General features: G+C 38.1%; 1 long non-coding RNA gene across 2 annotated transcripts in view; it reads left to right on the forward strand.

Moving 5' to 3' along the window:
• Positions 1-23368, forward strand: part of LOC140844259 (uncharacterized) — an 82123-nt gene that overhangs the window by 6736 nt on the left and 52019 nt on the right. The gene's annotated exons all lie outside the window — the stretch shown is intronic.

Below are 23368 nucleotides of genomic sequence, written 5' to 3' on the forward strand. Positions count from 1 at the left end.
TGATATCTGAATGGAGTCTTAACTTTTGAATTTATAGATGTAAGAAACAGATTTATTATGAATGTCTGATTATTAATTTTGGAGCAAGAATGGGTTTTTACAATACATTACTAAGTATAGAGTTAATTAATACAACTCTTTATATAGGGAATCTGAAACAGTTTCCATCCCTTCCTCTCTAGTAATGATCTAACTAGGTAAAAGATACAATTTCTAACAGATCTAGTTTTGAATACATTTATAAAACTTTTCAGTCCTTCAAGTAGTGATTTTACAGCATCTTACTATGTTGATGGACAGTGACTGTGAACGGGGATGTGGGGGGTACTTGGTGAAGGGGGGAGCCTAGTAAACATAATGTCCTTCATGTAATTGTAGATTAATAATACCAAAATAAAAAAATTAAAAAATTAAAAATAAAAAAATAAAAAACTTTTCTGTCCTTATGCACAGCTAGAGTATATATTCTCTATCTTTCTAAGCATCACCAGGTACTTGACTTCATTCTACCCCTTACTTTCCCTGTCATTAGCACTCTGGAGAAAACACATTCGCTACTCTGCCTTACATCAAGAACAGTGCGGGTGTTAATTTCTACAGGGTGATTTTCTAGGGACAGATCAATTTGTAGCTGTGTGTAAGGCTATGGAAACTGAGAGATTCCTGCTTTTGTTTCAGGGTGTCAAATAAAAGGTGAACTATAGTAACTGCCTAGCCAAAATTGACAAATAAAAGAGTGACAAGGGACTGAAATATGTCTTTGATAGATGTGTTGTGTTGGAAGAGTAAGTTTTCTGACATGCAATAAATAAAGTCCTTTAGAGAAGTGTTTCCTTTAGAGATGTGCTCCATATGAACCTGCTCAAATTGCAGCCATTAATTCCTAACTGGGCTTGTAATTGTGTCCTATTTAGGGCCAGTTTCTTCAGCCAAGTGAGATAAGGATACATCCTTTGTTCTTGCCACCATCTGTGGCACATCCTTTGAAGCAATGATTTGTACAGTTTAGAGTTTCATGGAGTCCCTACCCTAATTACCCTGTAGCCAACAGGTTTTTGTCAAATAATATTTGACTTCCTTTCAGAAAGGACCACTTGAGAATGTGGCAGACTTCATCCTCAGTACCACCACTTTACTTTAATAAGAGGCAAGGGTTTGTTGTCTGGGAAGCTCATGACAGAACATTATAGCCATAAGATGTTCTGTTAATGTTATCAGATGTTTGTCTGACACTAAGTTTCCCATTAGCACTTGCAGAGAGTTCCAGAAAAAATCTCAGTAGATATATTCAGACTGTTATGATGTATGTAAATCAGACCTTTTACTCATTTTGTTCTCATATATTCAATTTTCCCATGAAATTAATGTCAAAATATGTTGGCACATCTGTAATAAAGTGAGGTTATGTGCAGAAATAGCTGAAAAAACTTCATTTTCCCTTTAGTGTCTTGCATTGTTTTATTTTTCTAAAGTAATAATTAGGATTAAAGACTAGATGATGAGTCATTAAGAAACATCAGATATTAGAAAATAGAAAACTCCATTTTAAGTTGGTGATATGTAATTACAAAATTCAAATACCTGAATAGTGGTACAGATTTGAATATAGTGATCTAAGATACATGTTAACAAAATTTTAGAAATAAAACAAAATAATATTTAAAAAAGCAGGAAGTAATGTCAATGTGTAGATGAACAAAACTAATAACTTTTTCTGGACAAATGAGTAATCTCTAGTGTTAAGAACACAGCTTCTTTTCTTTCTTTAACTGTAGGCCAGAGAAATATCTTTGTATAGAAGTATAGCCATTATGTTAATATTGGCAATGTAAGAGAGAGATAGTATTATATTTCATTGTTTAGAATCACTGAGACAGTTTATCATTTGCTGTGTTTTTAATGATCTAGTTACTTCCTGTTGTCAAGATTCTAAACTGTGAGTTAGAACTTCAGGTTCATGTCACTAATGAAATAGGGAAGATGCTACTGGTTTAGCATTGACTAATCAATTAAAAAAATAATTAGCTTCCCGATGTGTGTTTTTAATACTGGATTGGAGACTAATTTTACTATAGTCCGAACTCTGGAGGGCAGTATTTCTCAGTTTTGTTTACCACCACCTGAAGCAGAATTAACTAAAATGCAGTTTTCTAAATCCTAACTGTAGAACTTCTAAACCAGAATTTCTGAGGGAATGGGATGAAGAAGAAATATCTAATGTTAAATAATTCCTCAAGAAAATTCCTCACATTTTTTTTTAGAAACATTGTTCAGAACTATATTATATTAGGTGAGTAATGGAGTTTACTCTGAAATTTCCTCTTAAACTTCATAACCCCAGATGTAATCTGTCTCTGAATCAGATCATTTGCATCACTTTACTGACCCCGACTCTTACTGACACAAGCAACATGCTGTAACTCAGACATACCTTATTGCTGTGATTAGGTCTGCATTATTTAATACAGTAGCCACAAGCCCCATATAGCTGATGAGCACTTGACTGAAAAAATGAAGCTTTGATTTTATTTACATTACATTATTACAGTTTATTTTATTTACATTAGCTCAATTATAATTTGTAAATGAATACTTAATTCATATATTAGAAAACTTTTAAACTTAACCAACTTGGAAATATGAATCTACTTTTTCAACAGACAATTTTATGAAATCTCAATGTAAAAGAAGCATTGCTAATGTAAATTTAGCATGCAAATTATATATATGTTAAAAAAGTAGCAGATCTCAAAGATTTAGTACAATAAAAGGAAGACAAACTATGTCATTAATAATTTAATATTGGTTACATACTATAACAATAACTTGTTATATATTTATCTAAGTAAAATATATTTCTATTCAACTTTGTTTCTTTTTAATTTTCAGTGGCTACTAGAAAATTCATAAATTGCTCACATGACTCATATTTCTGTTGGAGAGCTCTGATTCTCCTAGAGTGAGGAAGCACATTATCATTAGTATGAGCAGGACCATTCCTAACCACTAGTGAAAGAAACATGCTTTCAGAAAAGCCTAGAAGATGAAGGGTAACGAAAAAGAAAAGTTGGAAGGCAACATGGGGATAGTTAGGATAGGTAAATTGTAGGAATGGGGTGATTCACCTACTTAACATTTAACTTAATAATGAAGTAAACAGGAATACCAGTATCAGATTTGTTTTGCTAACTACTTAAGAATTTTTTCTCAGTATGAAGGACTTGTTTTTCCTCCATGTAGGATGGACACCCAGCAATAATAATCAAGGAATTGAGGATTACATAACTGGGAATGACTTTCTTTATAGAGTAAGCTATAGGCAATGTTCCAGTCATTCAGTTTCATAATGTTGTCATTAAAAATTCTGCTTAAGAAATGTCATCTTCATAACTGTCCTTCAATTTTATATATTAGCCATTTAAGGAGAACACACTGAGGAAGTATAAAAAGTTGAGAGGAGGGCCTATGAAACAAAAGATTCAGTAAGGCAATCTCAGTATGTGTGAAAACTGTGAGAATGTTGTCCTTCTCTTTTTATTCCACTCCTTCTCTTCCCTTTTCTACATTTGTATCTCTTTCTCTCCCTTCCTTTGCAATCAAGTCTTAAAGCCATTTAGTATGGCCAAGCAAGATAACAGTCTGCACTAAACGGAAAAGAGTCATGGTGGCTCAAAGCAGGGGTCAGAGCCCAGGGGGATGAGGAAGGCATTCACATGGGAAAGAAATAGGAGTAAGGAATGGAAGTCCCAGCAAAGTGAGAAGGAAATGCTGTCAAGTATGGGATACTGAATCTAAGTGAGGCGAGTTCTACACAGGTGGGTGGTAGTTGAGACTAGGTGTAGAGCTGAAGTAGGGTGTAAAGGGCATACACACAAGTGAAGGAGAATATGTCAACTATAGCTTACTGAAGTCAATTAGTGGAGCTAAACTGGATTATATACACAGATATTATTCACTCAGAAACAGTCATTCTGTTGAAATAACTTGTTGAAGTTCTGAAGTTTTATTTCTTTGTTATAGTCTTTATTCTATGGAAAGCACCAGTCTTTTGTATTTTCTTTAGATTTTTGCATACCTTTTAGATATGAACTATAACTAAAACAAGGATAAAATACCGACCATGACTTACATTCACTATTGAAAATATCTTCAAAATATTTTGTAATGGAGGCTGATTACCTACCTGTGCACTGGGGCATAATGGATATTGATTGCCATATTTGAACAGGACTCAATCCAGGTGTCCTTCAGTAACAATGCGTACCTGCAGGGTTTTGTTTGCACTGGACTTTGTGAAGACAACAAAGGATTACTTTTACAAAATGGAATTTATTCTCTGGAATGCCAATTGAACACTTTCTAGTATATAGTTAACATAAGAGATGATATATATATGTATATATATATAAACACATTGACAAGGATATAGTGATATTCTGATAGTAATTATCAGTTGCTACACAAAGGAACAGAGGGAGAGGCCTTATCCAACTTTGGCTAAGGGAGTGAATTATATAGTGTTCCATCCCTATTACCAATTCTATGCTTTTTTGGAGTGATGAGGTGATTGTGCTAAACTAATTGATGCTTTTTTTTTAAAGGACGGGTCAGAAAGGAAATATAAATACTTTGAGAATAGCTATGTCCTTAAATATGTTCCATATTATTTAATATACTGCCTGTAAGCTTTTCTAATTTATAAATTTGTAGAAATTTTACATTAAGTGATCCTTATTGAGTTCTAAGAAAATAATTTCCTGTAATGTAGACTGAACTGGGCTGCAGGACAAACCCAGAAATCATAGTAGTTTAACACAGATGATGTACTTGTTTTTTTACCATGCAAAGTCTGCTGTAATTGCCTACTAAGCAGTGTCTCAGGTACCTAGTTATGTACTTGAGGCTTTGTTCTCTCAACACATGACCACTTTTACTGTGACAGAAAGAAGGGAGAACACAGGGAGAACATATGTTGTTTCCCCTGACTGAAGTGACTTGCATCACTATCACTTGTGCCTACAGCCCAGTGGCCAGAATTGTTCACTTGGACTCAACCTAAAAGCTATGAGGGAATCTGGGAAGTGTAGGCTAGCATTTGGAGTATTTGGTGAGCAGTAACTTTCTTTACCACTTTCTTTGCAAAAGCCCTGCTCATAAAACTAGGAAAAGCTTGCTTTTCTATTCACATGTTTTTGAAGTTTTTTTTCTCCTACAGCTCGCAGCACTTTGTTTTCTGGTTGGCTGCCTCGTTGTTCCATGCATTTGTGGTGGTGAATAGAGAGAAATACAGAAAGAGTCGAATCTGTTGTCTCTGAAGAACAGTAACCATTCAATTGCATTTTGAACTGCAAAAGCCCATGATAGGCATAGATCTTGAAGTGTGACATGTTTGAGCACCCCCTAGGTCAAAGTACTTCATGTATTCCTGCTTAATCTTCTTGTTTCCAATATGAAGACTATAGTTAAATTATTAGTCTTCCAAGGGATACTATTTTTTAGCATTTCTACTGCCTGACACATACATTTGCTGTTGTAAGCTGATTTTATATGAAAATTTCTGTTGGATTCATCATTGCCATTATTCAACGTTGAAGGAGTTTACCACCTGAAAGATAGTGTTGAGGTACTAAATTGACAATCAGGAGAACTGAATTATCTTGTTAGTTGTGTCACTAGCTAGTTGTTTTCCTCTCTGGACATTTCACTTAACTTCTCCACATATTTCTCTCTTTATCTGTTAAATGAAGGTGCTATCTTAGAGGTCCCTTCCCAAATTTTATACACGTGCATGCACATAAAACCTGTTTTATTTATATTTTTAATGAAATCTGTCTTTATACTCCTAAATATAAAAAGGAAAATGAAAATTTTCTAACTCAAAATGGGGTAAAAGGAGTGAAGGTTACTTTTGTACCCTGGCTCAAAATGTGAGAGCCAACTGATTCTAGATCTTTAAAGAATAACCATTAATATGTACTGAATCACATGTTTTCAGAAATTTTCCAACTCTTAATGTTTATGATTTGATAATTCAAAAAGAAGAATGAGTTTTAATTTATATACATATATAGAGATAGATAGATTAGATACATACATCGAAGTTAATAATTTACTGCAAACACTAACCATGAATTGGGTTTCCCTTCAATAAGACATTTCCCTGCATTTTTCTAACATTTAAAATAAAAGAGGATAGAGTCAGATTTTAAGTTAATGAGCTAGTGCCATATATAGTTAATGCATAAAATATTTTCAATGTTCCTTGTTTTTTGTTTTTCCCAGAGAAGAAGATGTGTCCTTAATTTTTATACCAAAGATTTAATTATGCAATTAGGAGAATTATTCTCCTATGCAACCCCAAGATGTTTTGTTTTCATAAAATTAAATTCAACTTTAGCTTGACTCCAAAAGAAACTCAGAAGATTGCATTATTTAATACAAATTTTAAAAGTGATATGCTCTCGTAGTTACTGACTCATTCTGATTCTGGTGTAGGAATACATAAAAATCATCATGAGAAAAGACATTCTGAAGACACTGACATCCTAGCTATGGATTACTGAAGTCCCTACAGGAAATCTCTTTTAGTCTTCAGATAATTTTCCCGCTGTGTTCTGAGTTCAGAAAAGTTCAGAGTCTCTTATGCAGTGAAGCTGATGAAAACCTTGAGAAGAGACATGTAAATTTTGTTCTTTAGTTTTCTAGTATTTAAATTTGAGCTGTTTTTAAACTCTTCCATGGAATACTATTTCCATCACCTCCTTTAGAAAAGTGAGTCAATATAATGAAAACATTGATAATTTGGTGCTCCTAATCATTTAATTTATATTCTTTTATTCTATCTAAGAGTTTTCACATACATTTTCATGCATATATTTGGACACGTCCCACATCTCTGATTATACATATTAGACAGATACACACATGCATTTTACACAACTTCATGCCTGTTTTTCTTCAGCACTCACCCAGTGAAACACATTTCATTAAAGTTTATAAAACCACATTTATAAAACCACAATTTCATAAACTTCTTTTGATCTTTTCATATTATTTATAAGGTCTGAACAACATTCACATTTAAAGTAGAATGCTAGTATGCTAGCACCCCAGTAAACCATTTAAATAGTTGCAAGACTCACATATTACTGAACCGAAAGCACTTGAATGGTGTGCAAATCAGAGCTTCCTTTGTTAGATTTTAGTTAATTGAAAGCCAGATTCCACACAGGATAGTGGAACTGGGGTAGCAGCATCCTGTGTGGCACAAAGATGTTAGGAGTTGAATTTCTTTAATACTTCACGTTGTGATGACTGGATCCACAGAAGGACCTTCTCACTGCACTATCTTTGGTAGAAGCCATTGTTGTGGCCCGTGGCACTTTTCAGCACACACGAACACAATAGTTACGCTATTTCCCCAATGCTTTCCAGCTCTAGAAGAGTATTCTGAATACATAAAAAAATAATAGGATACTTATTGGACACATTTTGACAGTTTACAATAAGAGAATGCTTTATTTTGAAATCACCTTAAGAAATTAATGAGTTGATTGCCTTTTCTTTGCAGATGAAGAAATTGAAATTAAGAGATAATGACAGTTTTATCCAAGGCCCAACATTCAGTCAATGCTAAAGATGGGATATGAGGCCAAATAATCTGATCACTAATCCACTATACTACCCAACCCTGTGTTTGCCAACTTTGAAAGCAAATCTCAGGGTTAGAGATGAGTCAGCCACTCCCTGAGCTATCTGGGCTTCATGGACAAGGCCTCTGGTTCATTTGTTTGTTCCGTCTGATATGTTGGATGCTGAGTAGATCATATAGGGGCCAGGATGGTAATTTGGGAAAATACAAGAAGGCGTGCTCAACATTAACACGCAGTGCTAACCAAGCATTTGCATGCGGTGGTTTCATTCCGGGAGGAATTGCCAACACCTGGATTGTGCTTTATGTTTTGGATTCAGCCATATGGAAACAAATTTAACATGCCAGTCTTTCAATCTTCACAAGGCTGGAGTGTTTCCTTTCAAGGCTGATGACTCACTAAGGCTGCAGTATTTCCTGGGAAGGTATTATCAGGTTAATATCATCATGCACTAAAGTAAAGGTTATAGCTACCCCAATTCAGTCAGTTTCTTTGTGTCAGAGAGCCTAAATATTTTAAAATCTAATATAGTGATGCACTCTTTGTATGAACTAGAATAACTTTGAATGGAGAAAGATAAATGGACATACAAAAGAATAAAAAGTAGAGCTGGAGAAATAAACTCTCTGGGCCAGATACTCTATCTACATTTAAAATGACCAAATTATAATGAAATTATCTGTTTCTGTCTAAATTCTTCAAAATGATTATGAACTTTGCTATTATCTTAGTAGGTATTACTTAGTACACGTGGTGTAAAACTGAATTACATAAATATTTAATTATTTCTGAAGCTTGGTATTTTATTGCTGGCTGATAGTACTCAGAATTGAGTTTACTATTATGCTATTTTAAATATCTCTGTACACTTTAAGAACTTGAGACAAGATCTGTTTTAATCTGGAATGACTCTTTAATAAAGAGCACACTCCACATAGATACTAATAAGATTTAATAAAAAGTCATCAATGTAAATAGCAGGGTTTCCATATCCAATTGAATAATGTGGGGTTAAAAATTATGTGACACTCAGGAGGTGATACTAAATAATTCAGTGGAAGATGTTATTTTGTTCTAGGCATCCCTGCATAGCACACTGATAGTGTTTCATCTCATTTAGTCCTCAGCATAATCATTTAAGGTTGGCCTCAATATTCCAGTTTTATAGATGGAGAAACAAGTTTATCAATGTTAAAAAAAAGTTGCACAAATGGAGTGATTGATCCAGAATTCAAATTCAAGCCCTCAGGAAAGCCCATACTTTGTTCATTACTTTAAGCCATTTCTCTGTCATGTGTTCAGTCACCAGGTTTATCACCCTCCATGAGGAAATTACCAGACAGCTAGTTAGTGTTGCATCCCTTCCTGCACTTGTTAGAGATTCATTAGGAAAGCTACTCAGGTATTTGTGGAGTGATTAAACATCTTTTAATCTTATCTTCAGACAGCAAAGGCATTTTGTCCTTCTAATTTTATTTTGCATCCCTCTGTCTGGCATGATTCCATGGTGAACACTAGTATAGAGACAGAGCGATGTTGTGGGAGAGGGGAGGATAGGCTATGGTTTAGACAGACTTAAATACCACCACCAGCGTTTCTAGCAGTTGTGTTTGATAAACTGACCCAACTAAGATATTTTTTGGATTCTTGTGAGGATGTGCACTGCTTATGGATCATGCACTAAATTTGATATATATTCAGCATCTCCTATTAGGCCGTGAGCACTGTGGAGCAACAGGGGTTGATATTTCAGTGTATTTGCTTTCCTTGGGTGACACGGCACTTGAAATATGACAAGCATTGAATGTTTACTGAATAAACAAGTGACTGGAATGAATGAAGTTTGTCAGCTTTTTGCCTTAATTTCCATCTGCAATGTGATTTTCTTCTATCTTGTTGCCCATCTTCATTCCAACATCAAACTTTCTCTAGTTAGCATGTGCCAACACCCTGCTTCCTCCATTGTTACCTCTTTGTCTCCTGCCCCCACCTTTACTCTCCAATATCCAAAATGTAAATTTGCATCATACAAAAATATTTGAGATCTAACTTTACAAAATGCTTTTCGAATTTGTATTTATGTCCAAATACATCCCCCATCCTGCTCTGAGTCACACATTAAACATGTAATCTCTCTTGCTTTCAGGTTTCTTCAAACATTGGCACTAAAAAGCAGAAGAAAGGAAGAAATTAGAGAATTTCTCTTTCTCTGCATGTGTTGTATCCTTTCCTTAGACACAGTTCCCATCAGAGAAGCCTGCCTTACTTTCAGATTCTGCTGGGCTATCCCCTGCCTTGATTTGCAGTAACCCTTCCGTTTCCTGTCACTCATCCCAAGAGCATGAGTTCCTTACTAATGTTAATCACTTTTGGGTAGCTTCACACTCCCTCATTTGGCACCTGCTTTCCCACAGCCTGAGCATGTTCTTTTATTATATATATATATATATATATATGGTATCATTGATATACACTCTTATGAAGGTTTCACAAGAAAAACAATGTGGTTATTACATTCACCCTTATTATTGAGTCCTTTATTTTTTAATACCTAGAATAATGTTTTCCAGCTTAGATCTTGACAAAGTAAATTTAGAAATATGGGTAGTAAGTGGCCAGTTTCTAACCATGTATTTCTGAATTACAGTGTTAATTCCATGTTTTCTGAATGACTGCAAGGGCTCTACCCAATTCACATCATATTGGTTTCAATTACTGGGAGCTCTGTGGAAACTGAAGTAATAGCAAGTACAAATGAAAGTAACAGACACATGATTATCATTTCACATTTATAATGATTACCATAGCTGCTTACTAAGTCAAAGAATTGAATTCATCTAGAACAAGTATTACTTCATGCTTCTATAATCTCAGGTTTATTTTGCTAAAAGTCAACCAGTCATGTTTAGTTCCATATAAAATTATTTACCTCATTAAAAAGAGTGAAATTAAATATTCTTGGTTCTATAATATTAAATGTCATATAATTTGTTTTCTTTGTTTCCTGGGGGCTGGGGATGGGACAGTTATCATGTGGACTAAAGTGGTAAAAATAGATTGCTTGGGAGATTCTGCAAGTTACTCAAAGAAAAAGAAAGATACTGGCTAGTAGATTTTTGTAGTATTTCCAAGGGATAAAACTAGAACATTTAGCTCTGGTTTAACCAAGAGCCCAATTTATTCCACAATTTTAATTAAGTGAATCAAATGATTGGAAGCTTTATCAAATATTCATGCATGGAAAAGCTATTGATATCAAAAGCTATCAAGATAACATATGTCTAGGTAAAAATTTGGCATATGATCTTTGAATTCCAGGGAAATACAAAAATATTACAGCAAAGACAACAGTACCAAGACCCAGAGGAAGTTAATGAGTCAACTGCTTTAGTTCCATTTTTACTATGCAAAAATGAATGGAAAACCTTTATTTTTGTATTTTTTATATGAGATTCTTTACTTATATACCACTAGAGGAGGGACACTTGGAATGTTATTCATTGTTAGTCGTTGAAGGTTGGACCACAGACTCAGTGGCTTGAACAGAAGAAATTTATTTTCTCCCAATTCTGGAGATTACTAGTCTGAGATTAAGGTGTCAATAGGGTTGGTTTCTTCTGAGTGCCTCTCTCCCTGGGTTGTAGATGGCCATTTCTTCTTGTGTATTCACATGTCCTTCCCTTTGTATGTATCTATGTCCAGATTTACTCTCCTCAGAAGGACAGTAGTCATCTTGAATTAGAGCCCACTGTAACTCTGGCGGGAAAATCCTGGAGCAAAGTACCTTTGAAACTGAAATCAGTTGAAGGGAGAAATAAAGTGAGAGAAACACATTTATTGCTTACACACAGTCAGTCATCCACTTCTGCTCGCCTGTGTCTCTCCTAACTGGCTGCAGAAGATAAGAGATCCCGCCCAGCCTCTCCGGCCCTTGTGTTTACCTATTGATATAGAGATGGACTATTTCTCTCCACCCCTTCACCCCTTGGTAACACCGATTAATAGGAAGATGTAGTTAAGCCAGGTGAGAGATTCTGGAAATATTGCATTTTACCCATGCCCTCCAATACCTCATTTAACATAATTCCATTTTTAAAGGCCCTATCTCCAAACATAGTCATATGATGAGGTACAAGGGAATAAGGACTTCAACATATAAACTTTGGGGAATATAATTCATCCTGTAATACATACAGTAATTGAATTTTTCTTTTGAAGATAATATATACATTGCACTTGGTTTTAGTGGCAAGGATGACATAAAGGGGGAAGAGGTAAGCCAGGTATCAAGTAAACAAACTAGATAAAAAGAACAGTAAAATTGCTTCTTACTATACTACACTCAGACATGGACCCATGTCATATTCTTTTCCACATTTGTGTACATTTTATATCGTTAATCATTTCTTCATTTCTTACATGACTAATTCCTAGATACTGTTACATAGCATCAGTTACCTTTGCCAATTTCCTTGCCCTTCTTTATGGTCCCCAAAATAATTTTATTGTACTTTTTTACAGACTTTTTCCACTAGGTCCACTGAGCAAAAATTCTGAGATAAAAAGTTTTCTGCTTAACCTAATTCTGTCTACAGAATTTTGTAACATCTTTTTGTCTCACTTTGTTCTTTCCCTTTGATTTCTTGTCATATAAACCTTGAATAATATGCTAAGATGAAACTTTAGTAAAGAAACTGTTTTAGAATTCTAAAAGAAATACGTGAATAGTTATGAGCAATATTCAGCAACACAGCACTAATTGTATAAAGAGGGTTTGCTATGGATCAGGAAACAGACCTAGATTCTATAGTAACCATACTGGTCTGGAAAAAAATATGGGAAAATCAACATTTAGAGTGTTTACTATGTGCCTGGCACTCTCATAAACACCACCAATTATAAAAATATAAACAAGTAAAGAGTTGGTCATTTCAAATATTTGTTCCAAGATCATAGAGCAGAGTAAATTATGTCTGAGGCTAATATTAGGTAGATCTGATCCTAAAGAAAGCCCAAGTGCTTTTCAGTTTCTATTCTGATTGAACAGATGGTATCAATGTCCAGTCTCCGGCAGTTTTAAAATCTGACAACTAGAGATGACATCATCTATCCATGTGATTGTTGTGAACACTGTATGAATTAATGTATCTGAACCACTAGGGATGGTGCCAACCATTAAACCCAGTAATCACCGTCATCTTTCTTCTGGTATATACCTCTAGCATAAGAGATTCTTCTTAGGCAAAGGAAGAAAGGCTTTATATGAGAATGCCAAGGCCCCTTTTACCTGCAAAATTATATCTACTGGAGTGTTAAGCCAAAGGTGTTAGCCTTGACATATATAAATACATAAATATTGGCTTATTGGCCTTTTAAAATACTGAAATTAAGAGGAGATTATTAGAATTAATGATATGAGGGTCTTGTTGGCTGTCTCTGTTGGCTGCCAAAGGAGTTGCAAGACTAGTTCCTGATAGCGCAAACACCAATACTGAGCTACATTAGGGTGAGCAGGTTCCTTTGCTAAATGGTTTCACTGGCAGCATGACTTCCTCCATAGTCCCACTCACCATGGTAGAGGCTTAATGGAGCCGGAAGGGAGTAAGAGTAAGTCACTGCAAGGCTGTGATGTGGGCCCAACTGCAATGGTGATGGCCCGGTCACAGCATCTCAAAGGAAAAATACTCCTCATACATGAGTATGGTACTTCCCACCACTCACAGGCTCAGAATCTTGGAGGAGTTTCCCTTAAGCACTTAGTTATTAATTGGTTTGGAGAGTGACCAAAAGCCTGTGTGTGATCTTTCAGGCCCAACCACAGGCAATTACAAAGGCTTTACCTGAAAAGAGGGAAAGTGCCCTTTGGGAACAGGGATTTGTGCAGAGCCACTGCACTGCAGGCTTGAAGAGAGTGGCCGTCAAGGTCGTAGCTCCTCTTACCACCCAAGCTGGCCATGCTCTTACATACGCGCTGAGTTCCTAGGACAGGCCCTCCATGGTGGGCTCTTTATCATGAGCTTTTGGAGAGGCTTTTCTCTAGTACCTCTGCATTGGTCTCATTAATGAGGGCTGGAAGAAGGGGCCTTAGATATTTTTCTTCACTCTGACTCAGTCCTCAGTGATTGTCCACTCCTAGCCCCTCCCCATTTATTTTCCTCTCCTTCCTGGACCTCTCAGAAGTGAGGCAACCCCCTCATCTGTGCTGATCCAGCTGACTAGCTCAGCATGTTCCATGCGGAAAAATGGAACACGAGGGAGGCAATGCTTTCTCCAGTTTAGCTTATACTGGTTTTGCTTATACTGCAGCCCTAAGTGGGTTGAAGGCATAACTGTTACTTTTCATTGTGGCTTATTTTCTTTTTGTTGTTGTTGTTTTGTTTTTAAATGCTTCATTTTTAAAAATTTTTTTATTAAGTTATTATTGATATACACTCTTATGAAGGTTTCACATGAAAAAACAATGTGGTTACTACATTTACCCATATTATCAACTCCTCACCCATACTCCAATGCAGTCACTGTCCATCACTGAAGCAAGATACCACAGTTCCACTATTTGCTTTCTGTGTGCTACACTGTTCTCCCCGTGATCCCCCACACCATGTGTACTAAACATAATACCCCTCAATCCCCTTCTCCCTCCCTCCCCACCAGCCCTCCCACATCCTTCCCCTTTGGTAACCACTAGTCCCTTCTTGGAGTCTCTGAGTCTGCTGCTATTTTTTTTTTTTTTTTTTTTTTTTTTTTTTTTTTGAGAGGGCATCTCTCATATTTATTGATCAAATGGTTGTTAACAACAATAAAATTCAGTATAGGGGGGTCAATGCTCAATGTACAATCATTAATCCATCTCAAGCCTAATTCTCGTCAGTCTCCAATCTTCTGAAGCATAACGAACAAGTTCTTACATGGTGAACGAATTCTTACAGAGTGAATAAATTCTTACATGGTGAACAGTACAAGGGCAGTCATCACAGAAACTTTCGGTTTTGATCATGCAATATGACCTATAAACCATCAGGTCAAATATGAATATTCATTTGATTTTTGTACTTGATTTATATGTTGATCCCACATTTCTCCTATTATTATTATTATTTTTATTTTTAATAAAATGCTGAAGTGGTAGGTAGATGCAAGATAAAGGTAGAAAACATAGTTTAGTGCTGTAAGAAGGCAAATATAGATGATCAGATGATCAGGTGTGTGCCTATGGACTAAGTATTAATCCAGGCTAGACAAGGGCAGCAAGACATCCACGGATGCAGAAGATTTCTCTCAAAGCAGGGGGGGTGAGGTTCTGAGCCTCACCTCTGTTGATCCCCAAATTCTCACCTGATGGCCCCCCTGCGACTGTGCCTGTCTTAGGTTGTTCCTCCCTTGAGGAATCTTACCCGTCTCTGGCTAACCAGTCATCTTCCGGGGCCATACAGGGAAATGTAAAGTTGGTAAGTGAGAGAGAAGCCATATTGTTTGCAAAGGTTAGCTTTTTACTTCTTTGCAGATTTATGCCCTGTGGCTTCTATGCCCAGCACTTGTCTCGAGGTATCTTTACCACCTGGAGGAATTATGATACTCGGTAAATTCGATATGAGGCACGAATTCTATTTAAAGTTTGTAATTAGGAAGGAAGAAGAAAAGCTATAGATGTAGCATATGAAGGAAACTTGGGAGGATTGATTATTTCTTTGACATATCTTCTTGTATAGTACCTTAAGTATGTATAGGTTTTAAACTACTAACTAATTTGCACACACATATTGACATAATAGGAATACGGTGACATAAACAAAGCAAATCTATAATTACCAGCCATCTCCAGTGAAGCCAAGAAAACCATTTAGGCACCCTAGGCATTTGTGAAAATTTATCTATGATATGATGGATATTTTCCAACTGTACTTGAACCATCAGACAAATTAAAGCAGCCCATTTCTGGGATCTGTTCACATCCCATATGTTCTTTTAACCATAGATAGTCTATAGTCATGAGATTTTGGGGTGCTACAACTTGCACCCCTCCCAACTCCTGGTTGAGTTCCAACAGTACAGATCCAGTCAAATTCGTTGTCTCACTGTATGCACATGCCAGCCTAGACATCTCCCTCCTCCTTCTCATGGCAAGTCCAGGAGATGGTGGGCTGGATGCAGCCACAACCGCAGCATCGTCCGGATCCCTGTGGAGGCTTTTTGATGATCATCCCCCGGCACGAGTCCTCCAGAGAGTGCTGATGCCGGAAGCTCCTCCTCATATCGTATCTTAGTTCATTTTCTGGGTATCCAAGCTAGGCCTTGATCTTCTGCGTAGAAACAAACAGACCCTTTGCCCACACTTTGACATGCCCTCTATACCACTGTGCAGAACTCATTGGAGGTCAGCACACAGTAACTGCTTTTTTTTTTTTTTTTTAATTAAGAGAAAGGAATATTATCAGAAAAGAGTACCTCCATAGCTGATCATCTGACACCCTTTAAGTGATCAACATTAAGGATATTTAAAGCATGCGTTGATCTTTGATTTACCAATAGTTTTATCCTGTTAAGGAGTAATCCCCCTTTTCTTTCTTTCTTTCTTTTTTTTTTTTTTTAAATTTTTAATCTACACTTACCTGAAGAATACTATGTTTACTATGCTCTCCCCTATATCAGGTCCCCCCTAACAACCACATTACGGTTACTGTCCATCAGCTTAGCAAAATGTTGTAGAGTCACTACTTGTCCTCTCTGTGTTGTGCAGCCCACCCTCCCCTTTCTCCCTCCCCCCCATGCATGCTAATCTTAATACCCCCCTTCTTCTTCCCCCCCCTTATCCCTCCCTGCCCACCCATCCTCCCCAGTTCCTTTCCCTTTGGTACCTGTTAGTCCATTTTTGGGTTCTGTAATTCTGCTGCTGTTTTGTTCCTTCAGTTTTTCCTTTGTTCCTATACTCCTCAGATGAGTGAAATCATTTGGTATTTCTCTTTCTCCGCTTGGCTTATTTCACTGAGCATAATACTCTCCAGCTCCATCCATGTTGCTGCAAATGGTTGGATTTTTCCACTTCTTATGGCTGAGTAGTATTCCATTGTGTATATGTACCACATCTTCTTTATCCATTCATCTACAGATGGACATTTAGGTTGCTTCCAATTCTTGGCTATTGTAAATAGTGCTGCGATAAACATAGGAGTGCATCTGTCTTTCTCAAACTTGATTGCTGCGTTCTTAGGGTAAATTCCTAGGAGTGGAATTCCTGGGTCAAATGGTAGGTCTGTTTTGAGCATTTTGATGCACCTCCATACTGCTTTCCACAATGGTTGAACTAATTTACATTCCCACCAGCAGTGTAGGAGGGTTCCCCTTTCTCCACAGCCTCGCCAACATTTGTTGTTGTTTGTCTTTTGGATGGCAGCTATCCTTACTGGTGTGAGGTGATACCTCATTGTAGTTTTAATTTGCATTTCTCTGATAATTAGCGATGTGGAGCATCTTTTCATGTGTCTCTTGGCCATCTGTATTTCTTTTTTGGAGAACTGTCTGTTCAGTTCCTCTGCCCATTTTTTAATTGGGTTATTTGTTTTTTGTTTGTTGAGGCGTGTGAGCTCTTTATATATTCTGGACGTCAAGCCTTTATCAGATCTGTCATTTTCAAATATATTCTCCCATACTGTAGGGTTCCTTTTTGTTCTATTGATGGTGTCTTTCGCTGTACAGAAGCTTTTCAGCTTAATGTAGTCCCACTTGCTCATTTTTGCTGTTGTTTTCCTTGCCCGGGGAGATATGTTCAAGAAGAGATCACTCATGTTTATGTCTAAGAGGTTTTTGCCTATGTTTTTTTCCAAGAGTTTAATGGTTTCGTGACTTACATTCAGGTCTTTGATCCATTTTGAGTTTACCTTTGTATATGGGGTTAGACAATGGTCCAGTTTCATTCTCCTACATGTAGCTGTCCAGTTTTGCCAGCACCATCTGTTGAAGAGACTGTCATTTTGCCATTGTATGTCCATGGCTCCTTTATCAAATATTAATTGACCATATATGTTTGGGTTAATTTCTGGGGTCTCTAATCTGTTCCACTGGTCTGTGGCTCTGTTCTTGTGCCAGTACCAAATTGTCTTGATTACTATGGCTTTGTAGTAGAGCTTGAAGTTGGGGAGTGAGATCCCCCCTACTTTATTCTTCTTTTTCAGGATTGCTTTGGCTATTCGGGGTCTTTGGTGTTTCCATATGAATTTTTGAATTATTTGTTCCAATTCATTGAAGAATGTTGCTGGTAATTTGAGAGGGATTGCATCAAATTTGTATATTGCTTTCGGCAGGATGGCCATTTTGACGATATTAATTCTTCCTAGCCATGAGCATGGGATGAGTTTCCATTTATTAGTGTCCCCTTTAATTTCTCTTAAGAGTGACTTGTAGTTTTCAGAGTATAAGTCTTTCACTTCCTTGGTTAGGTTTATTCCTAGGTATTTTATTCTTTTTGATGCAATGGTGAATGGAATTGTTTTCCTGATTTCTCTTTCTATTGATTCGTTGTTAGTGTATAGGAAAGCTACAGATTTCTGTGTGTTGATTTTGTATCCTGCAACTTTGCTGTATTCCGATATCAGTTCTAGTAGTTTTGGAGTGGAGTCTTTAGGGTTTTTTATGTACAGTATCATATCATCTGCAAATAGTGACAGTTTAACTTCTTCTTTACCAATCTGGATTCCTTGTATTTCTTTGTTTTGTCTGATTGCCGTGGCTAGGACCTCTAGTACTATGTTAAATAACAGTGGGGAGAGTGGGCATCCCTGTCTGGTTCCCGATCTCAGTGGAAATGCTTTCAGCTTCTCGCTGTTCAGTATAATGCTGGCTGTGGGTTTATCATATATGGCCTTTATTATGTTGAGGTACTTGCCCTCTATTCCCATTTTGCTGAGAGTTTTTATCATGAATGGATGTTGAATTTTGTCAAATGCTTTTTCAGCATCTATGGAGATGATCATGTGGTTTTTGTCTTTCTTTTTGTTGATGTGGTGGATGATGTTGATGGATTTTCGAATGTTGTACCATCCTTGCATCCCTGGGATGAACCCCACTTGGTCATGGTGTATGATCCTTTTGATATACTGTTGAATTCTGTTTGCTAATATTTTATTGAGTATTTTTGCATCTACGTTCATCAGGGATATTGGTCTGTAATTTTCTTTTTTGGTGGGGTCTTTCCCTGGTTTTGGTATTAGGGTGATGTTGGCTTCATAGAATGAGTTTGGGAGTATTCCCTCTTCTTCTATTTTGTGGAACACTTTAAGGAGAATGGGTATTATGTCTTCTCTGTGTGTCTGATAAAATTCCGAGGTAAATCCGTCCGGCCCCGGGGTTTTGTTCTTGGGTAGTTTTTTGATTACTGTTTCAATTTCTTTGCTTGTAATTGGTTTGTTTAACTTTTGTGTTTCTTCCTTGGTCAGTCTTGGGAGGTTGTATTTTTCTAGGAAGTTGTCCATTTCTTCTAGGTTTTCCAGCTTGTTGGCATATAGGTTTTCATAGTAGTCTTTAATAATTCTTTGTATTTCTGTGGAGTCTGTCGTGATTTTTCCATTCTCATTTCTGATTATGTTGATTTGTGTTGACTCTCTTTTTCTCTTAATAAGTTGGGCTAGAGGCTTATCTATTTTGTTTATTTTCTCAAAGAACCAGCTCTTGGTTTCGTTGATTTTTGCTATTGTTTTATTCTTCTCAATTTTGTTTATTTCTTCTCTGATCTTTATTATGTCCCTCCTTCTGCTGACTTTAGGCCTCATTTGTTCTTCTTTTTCCAGTTTTAATAATTGTGATGTTAGACTATTCATTTGGGATTGTTCTTCCTTCTTCAAGTGTGCCTGGATTGCTATATACTTTCCTCTTAAGACTGCTTTCGCTGCATCCCACAGAAGTTGGGGCTTAGTGTTGTTGTTGTCATTTGTTTCTATATATTCCTTGATCTCTATTTTGATTTGTTCATTGATCCATTGATTATTTAGTAGCATGTTGTTAAGCCTCCATGTGTTTGTGAGCCTTTTTGTTTTCTTTGTAGAATTTATTTCTACTTTCATACCTTTGTGGTCTGAAAAATTGGTTGGTAGAATTTCAATATTGTGGAATTTACTGAGGCTCTTTTTGTGAGCTAGTATGTGGTCTATTCTAGAGAATGTTCCATGTGCACTTGAGAAGAATGTATATCCTGTTGCTTTTGGATGTAAAGTTCTATAGATGTCTATTAGGTCCATCTGTTCTAGTGTGTTGTTCAGTGCCTGTGTGTCTTTACTTATTTTCTGCCCGGTGGATCTATCCTTTGGGGTGAGTGGTGTGTTGAAGTCTCCTACAATGAATGCATTGCAGTCTATTTCCCTCTTTAGTTCTGTTAGTATTTGCTTCACATATGCTGGTGCTCCTGTATTGGGTGCATATATATTTAGAATGGTTATATCCTCTTGTTGGACTAAGCCCTTTATCATTATGTAGTGGCCTTCTTTATCTCTTGTTACTTTCTTTGTTTTGAAGTCTATTTTGTCTGATATTAGTACTGCAACCCCTGCTTTCTTCTCACTGTTGTTTGCCTGAAATATGTTTTTCCATCCCTTGACTTTTAGTCTATGCTTATCTTTGGGTTTAAGGTGAGTTTCTTGTAAGCAGCATATAGATGGGTCTTGCTTTTTTATCCATTCTATTACTCTATGTCTTTTGATTGGTGCATTAAGTCCATTTACATTTAGGGTGACTATTGAAAGATATGTACTTATTGCCATTGCAGGCTTTAGATTCGTGGTTACCAAAGGTTCAAGGTTAGCTTCTTTAGTATCTTACTGCCTAACTTAGCTCGCTTATTGAGCTGTTATATACACTGTCTGGAGAGTCTTTTCTTCTCTCCCTTCTTATTCCTCCTCCTCCCTTCTTCATATGTTGTGTGTTTTGTTCTGTGCTCTTTTTAGGGGTGCTCCCATCTAGAGCAGTCCCTGTAGGATGCCCTGTAGAGGTGGTTTGTGGGAAGCAAATTCCCTCAGCTTTTGCTTGTCTGGGAATTGTTTGATCCCACCATCATATTTAAATGATAGTCGTGCTGGATACAGTATCCTTGGTTCAAGGCCCTTCTGTTTCATTGCATTAAGTATATCATGCCATTCTCTTCTGGCCTGTAGGGTTTCTGTTGAGAAGTCTGATGTTAGCCTGATTGGTTTTCCTTTATAGGTGACCTTTTTCTCTCTAGCTGCCTTTAAAACTCTTTCCTTGTCCTTGATCCTTGCCATTTTAATTATTATGTGTCTTGGTGTTGTCCTCCTTGGATCCTTTCTGTTGGGGGTTCTGTATAATTCCATGGTCTGTTCGATTATTTCCTCCCCCAGTTTGGGGAAGTTTTCAGCAATTATTTCTTCAAAGACACTTTCTATCCCTTTTCCTCTTTCTTCCTCTTCTGGTATCCCTATAATACGAATGTTTTTCCTTTTGTATTGGTCACATATTTCTCTTAGTGTTGTTTCATTCCTGGAGATCCTTTTATCTCTCTCTATGTCAGCTTCTATACGTTCCTGTTCTCTGGCTTCTATTCCTTCAATGGCCTCTTGCATCTTATCCATTCTGCTTATAAATCCTTCCAGGGATTGTTTCACTTCTGTGATCTCTTTCCTGACATCTGTGATCTCCTTCCGGACTTCATCCCACTGCTCTTGCATTTTTCTCTGCATCTCATCCCACTGCTCTTGCATTTTTCTCTGCATCTCATCCCATTGCTCTTGCATTTTTTTCTGCATCTCTGTCAGCATGTTCATGATTTTTATTTTGAATTCTTTTTCAGGAGGACTAGTTAGGTCTGTCTCCTTCTCAGGTGTTGTCTCTGTGATCTTTGTCTGCCTGTAGTTTTGCCTTTTCATGGTGATAGAGATAGTCTGCAGAGCTGGTACAAGTGACCGCTGGAAGAGCTTCCCTTCTTGTTGGTTTGTAGCCTTTTCCTGGGAGAATAGCGACCTCTAGTGGCTTGTGCTGGGCAGCTGTGCGCAGACAGGGCTTCTGCTTCCTGCCCAGTTGCTTTGGGGTTTATCTCCACTGTTGCTGTGGGCTTGGCCTGGCTGGGGCTGTTCCTCCAAAATGGTGGAGCCCCGCTAGAGGGGGAGCAGCCAGGAGACTATTTATCTCCGTAAGGGGCCTCTGTGCTCCCTGCTGCCCAGGGGGTTAGAGTGCCCAGAGATCCCCAGATTCCCTGCTTCTGGTCTAAGTGACCTGTCCTGCCCCTTTAAGATTTCCAAAAAGCACTCTCCAAACCAAAACAACAACAGCAACAATGAGAGAGGGAACAGAAAGGAAAAAAAAAAGAAAAAACACGCGATTTTTTTTTTTTTCCTCAGGTGCCGGTCCCAGGCACCCGCGCACTGGTCCTGCTGCCCTGTCTCCCTAGCACCAGGGTCCCTGTCCTTTCAAGGCTTCCAAAAAGCACCCACCCACCGGTCCCGCAGGGAAGGAACGCTCAATATTCTTTGTCCTCAGGCACTGGTCCCACGCACCCGCTCACCAGTCCTGCCGCCCTGCCTCCCTAGCACCGGGGTCCCTGTCCCTTCAAGGCTTCCAAAAAGCACTTGGCAAAAAGAGAGAAAAAAAAGGGGAAAAACGCGCGATTTCTTCCGTCCTCAGGTGCTGGTCTCAGGCACCCACCCACCGGTCCCACAGGGAAAAATGCGGGATATTCTTTGTCCTCAGGTGCCGGTCCCAGGCACCCGCTCACCAGTCCCGCCGCCCTGCCTCCCTAGCACCGGGGTCCCTGTCCCTTTTAGGCTTCCAAAAAGCACTCGCAGAAAAGAGAAAAAAAAAAGGGGAAAAATGCGCGATTTCCTGTGTCCTCAAGTGCCGGTCTCAGGCACCCGCCCACCGGTCCCGCAGGGAAAAACGGGGGATATTCTTTGTCCTCAGGCGCCGGTCCCAGCCACCCGCTCACCAGTCCCGCCACCGTGCCTCCCTAGCACTGGGGTCCCCGTCCCTTCAAGGCTTCCAAAAAGCGCTTGCCAAAAAGAGAAAAAAAAAAAAAGGGGAAAAACGCGCGACCTCCTCCGTCCTCAGGCACCGGTCTCAGGCACCCGCCCCCAGGTCTCGCAGGGAGAAACGCGGGATATTCTTTGTCCTCCGGCGCTGTTCCCAGGCACCTCCTCACCGGTCCCGTCACCCTGCCTCCCCAGCAACGGGGGCCCGTCCCTCTAAGGCTTCCAAAAAGCGCTCGCCCAAAAAAAAAAAAAAAAAAAAAAAACCGCTCCTGTTTCTCTCCACCCGCCGGGAGCCGGGGGGAGGGGCGCTCGGGTCCCGCCGGGCTGGGGCTTGTATCTTACCCCCTTCACAAGGCGCTGGGTTCTTGCAGGTGTGGATGTGGTCTGGATGTTGTCCTGTGTCCTGTGGTCTCTATTTTAGGAAGATTTTTCTTTGTTATATTTTCATAGCTCTATGTGTTTTTGGGAGGAGATTTCCACTGCTCTACTCACGCCGCCATCTTGGCTCCCGCCTCTGCTGCTATTTTGTTCCTTCAGTTTTGCTTCATTGTCATACTCCACAAATGAGGGAAATCATTTGGCATTTGTCTTTCTCTGCCTGACTTATTTCACTGAGCATAATGTCCTCCACATCCCTCCATGTTGTTGCAAATGGTAGGATTTGTTTCTTTCTTATGGCTGAATAATATTCCTTTGTATATATGCACCACATTTTCTTTATCCATTCATCTACAGATGGACACTTAGGTTGCT

The sequence above is a fragment of the Manis javanica genome, chromosome 11 (assembly GCF_040802235.1).
Source record: "Manis javanica isolate MJ-LG chromosome 11, MJ_LKY, whole genome shotgun sequence".
NCBI classification, from domain to species: Eukaryota; Metazoa; Chordata; class Mammalia; order Pholidota; family Manidae; genus Manis; species Manis javanica.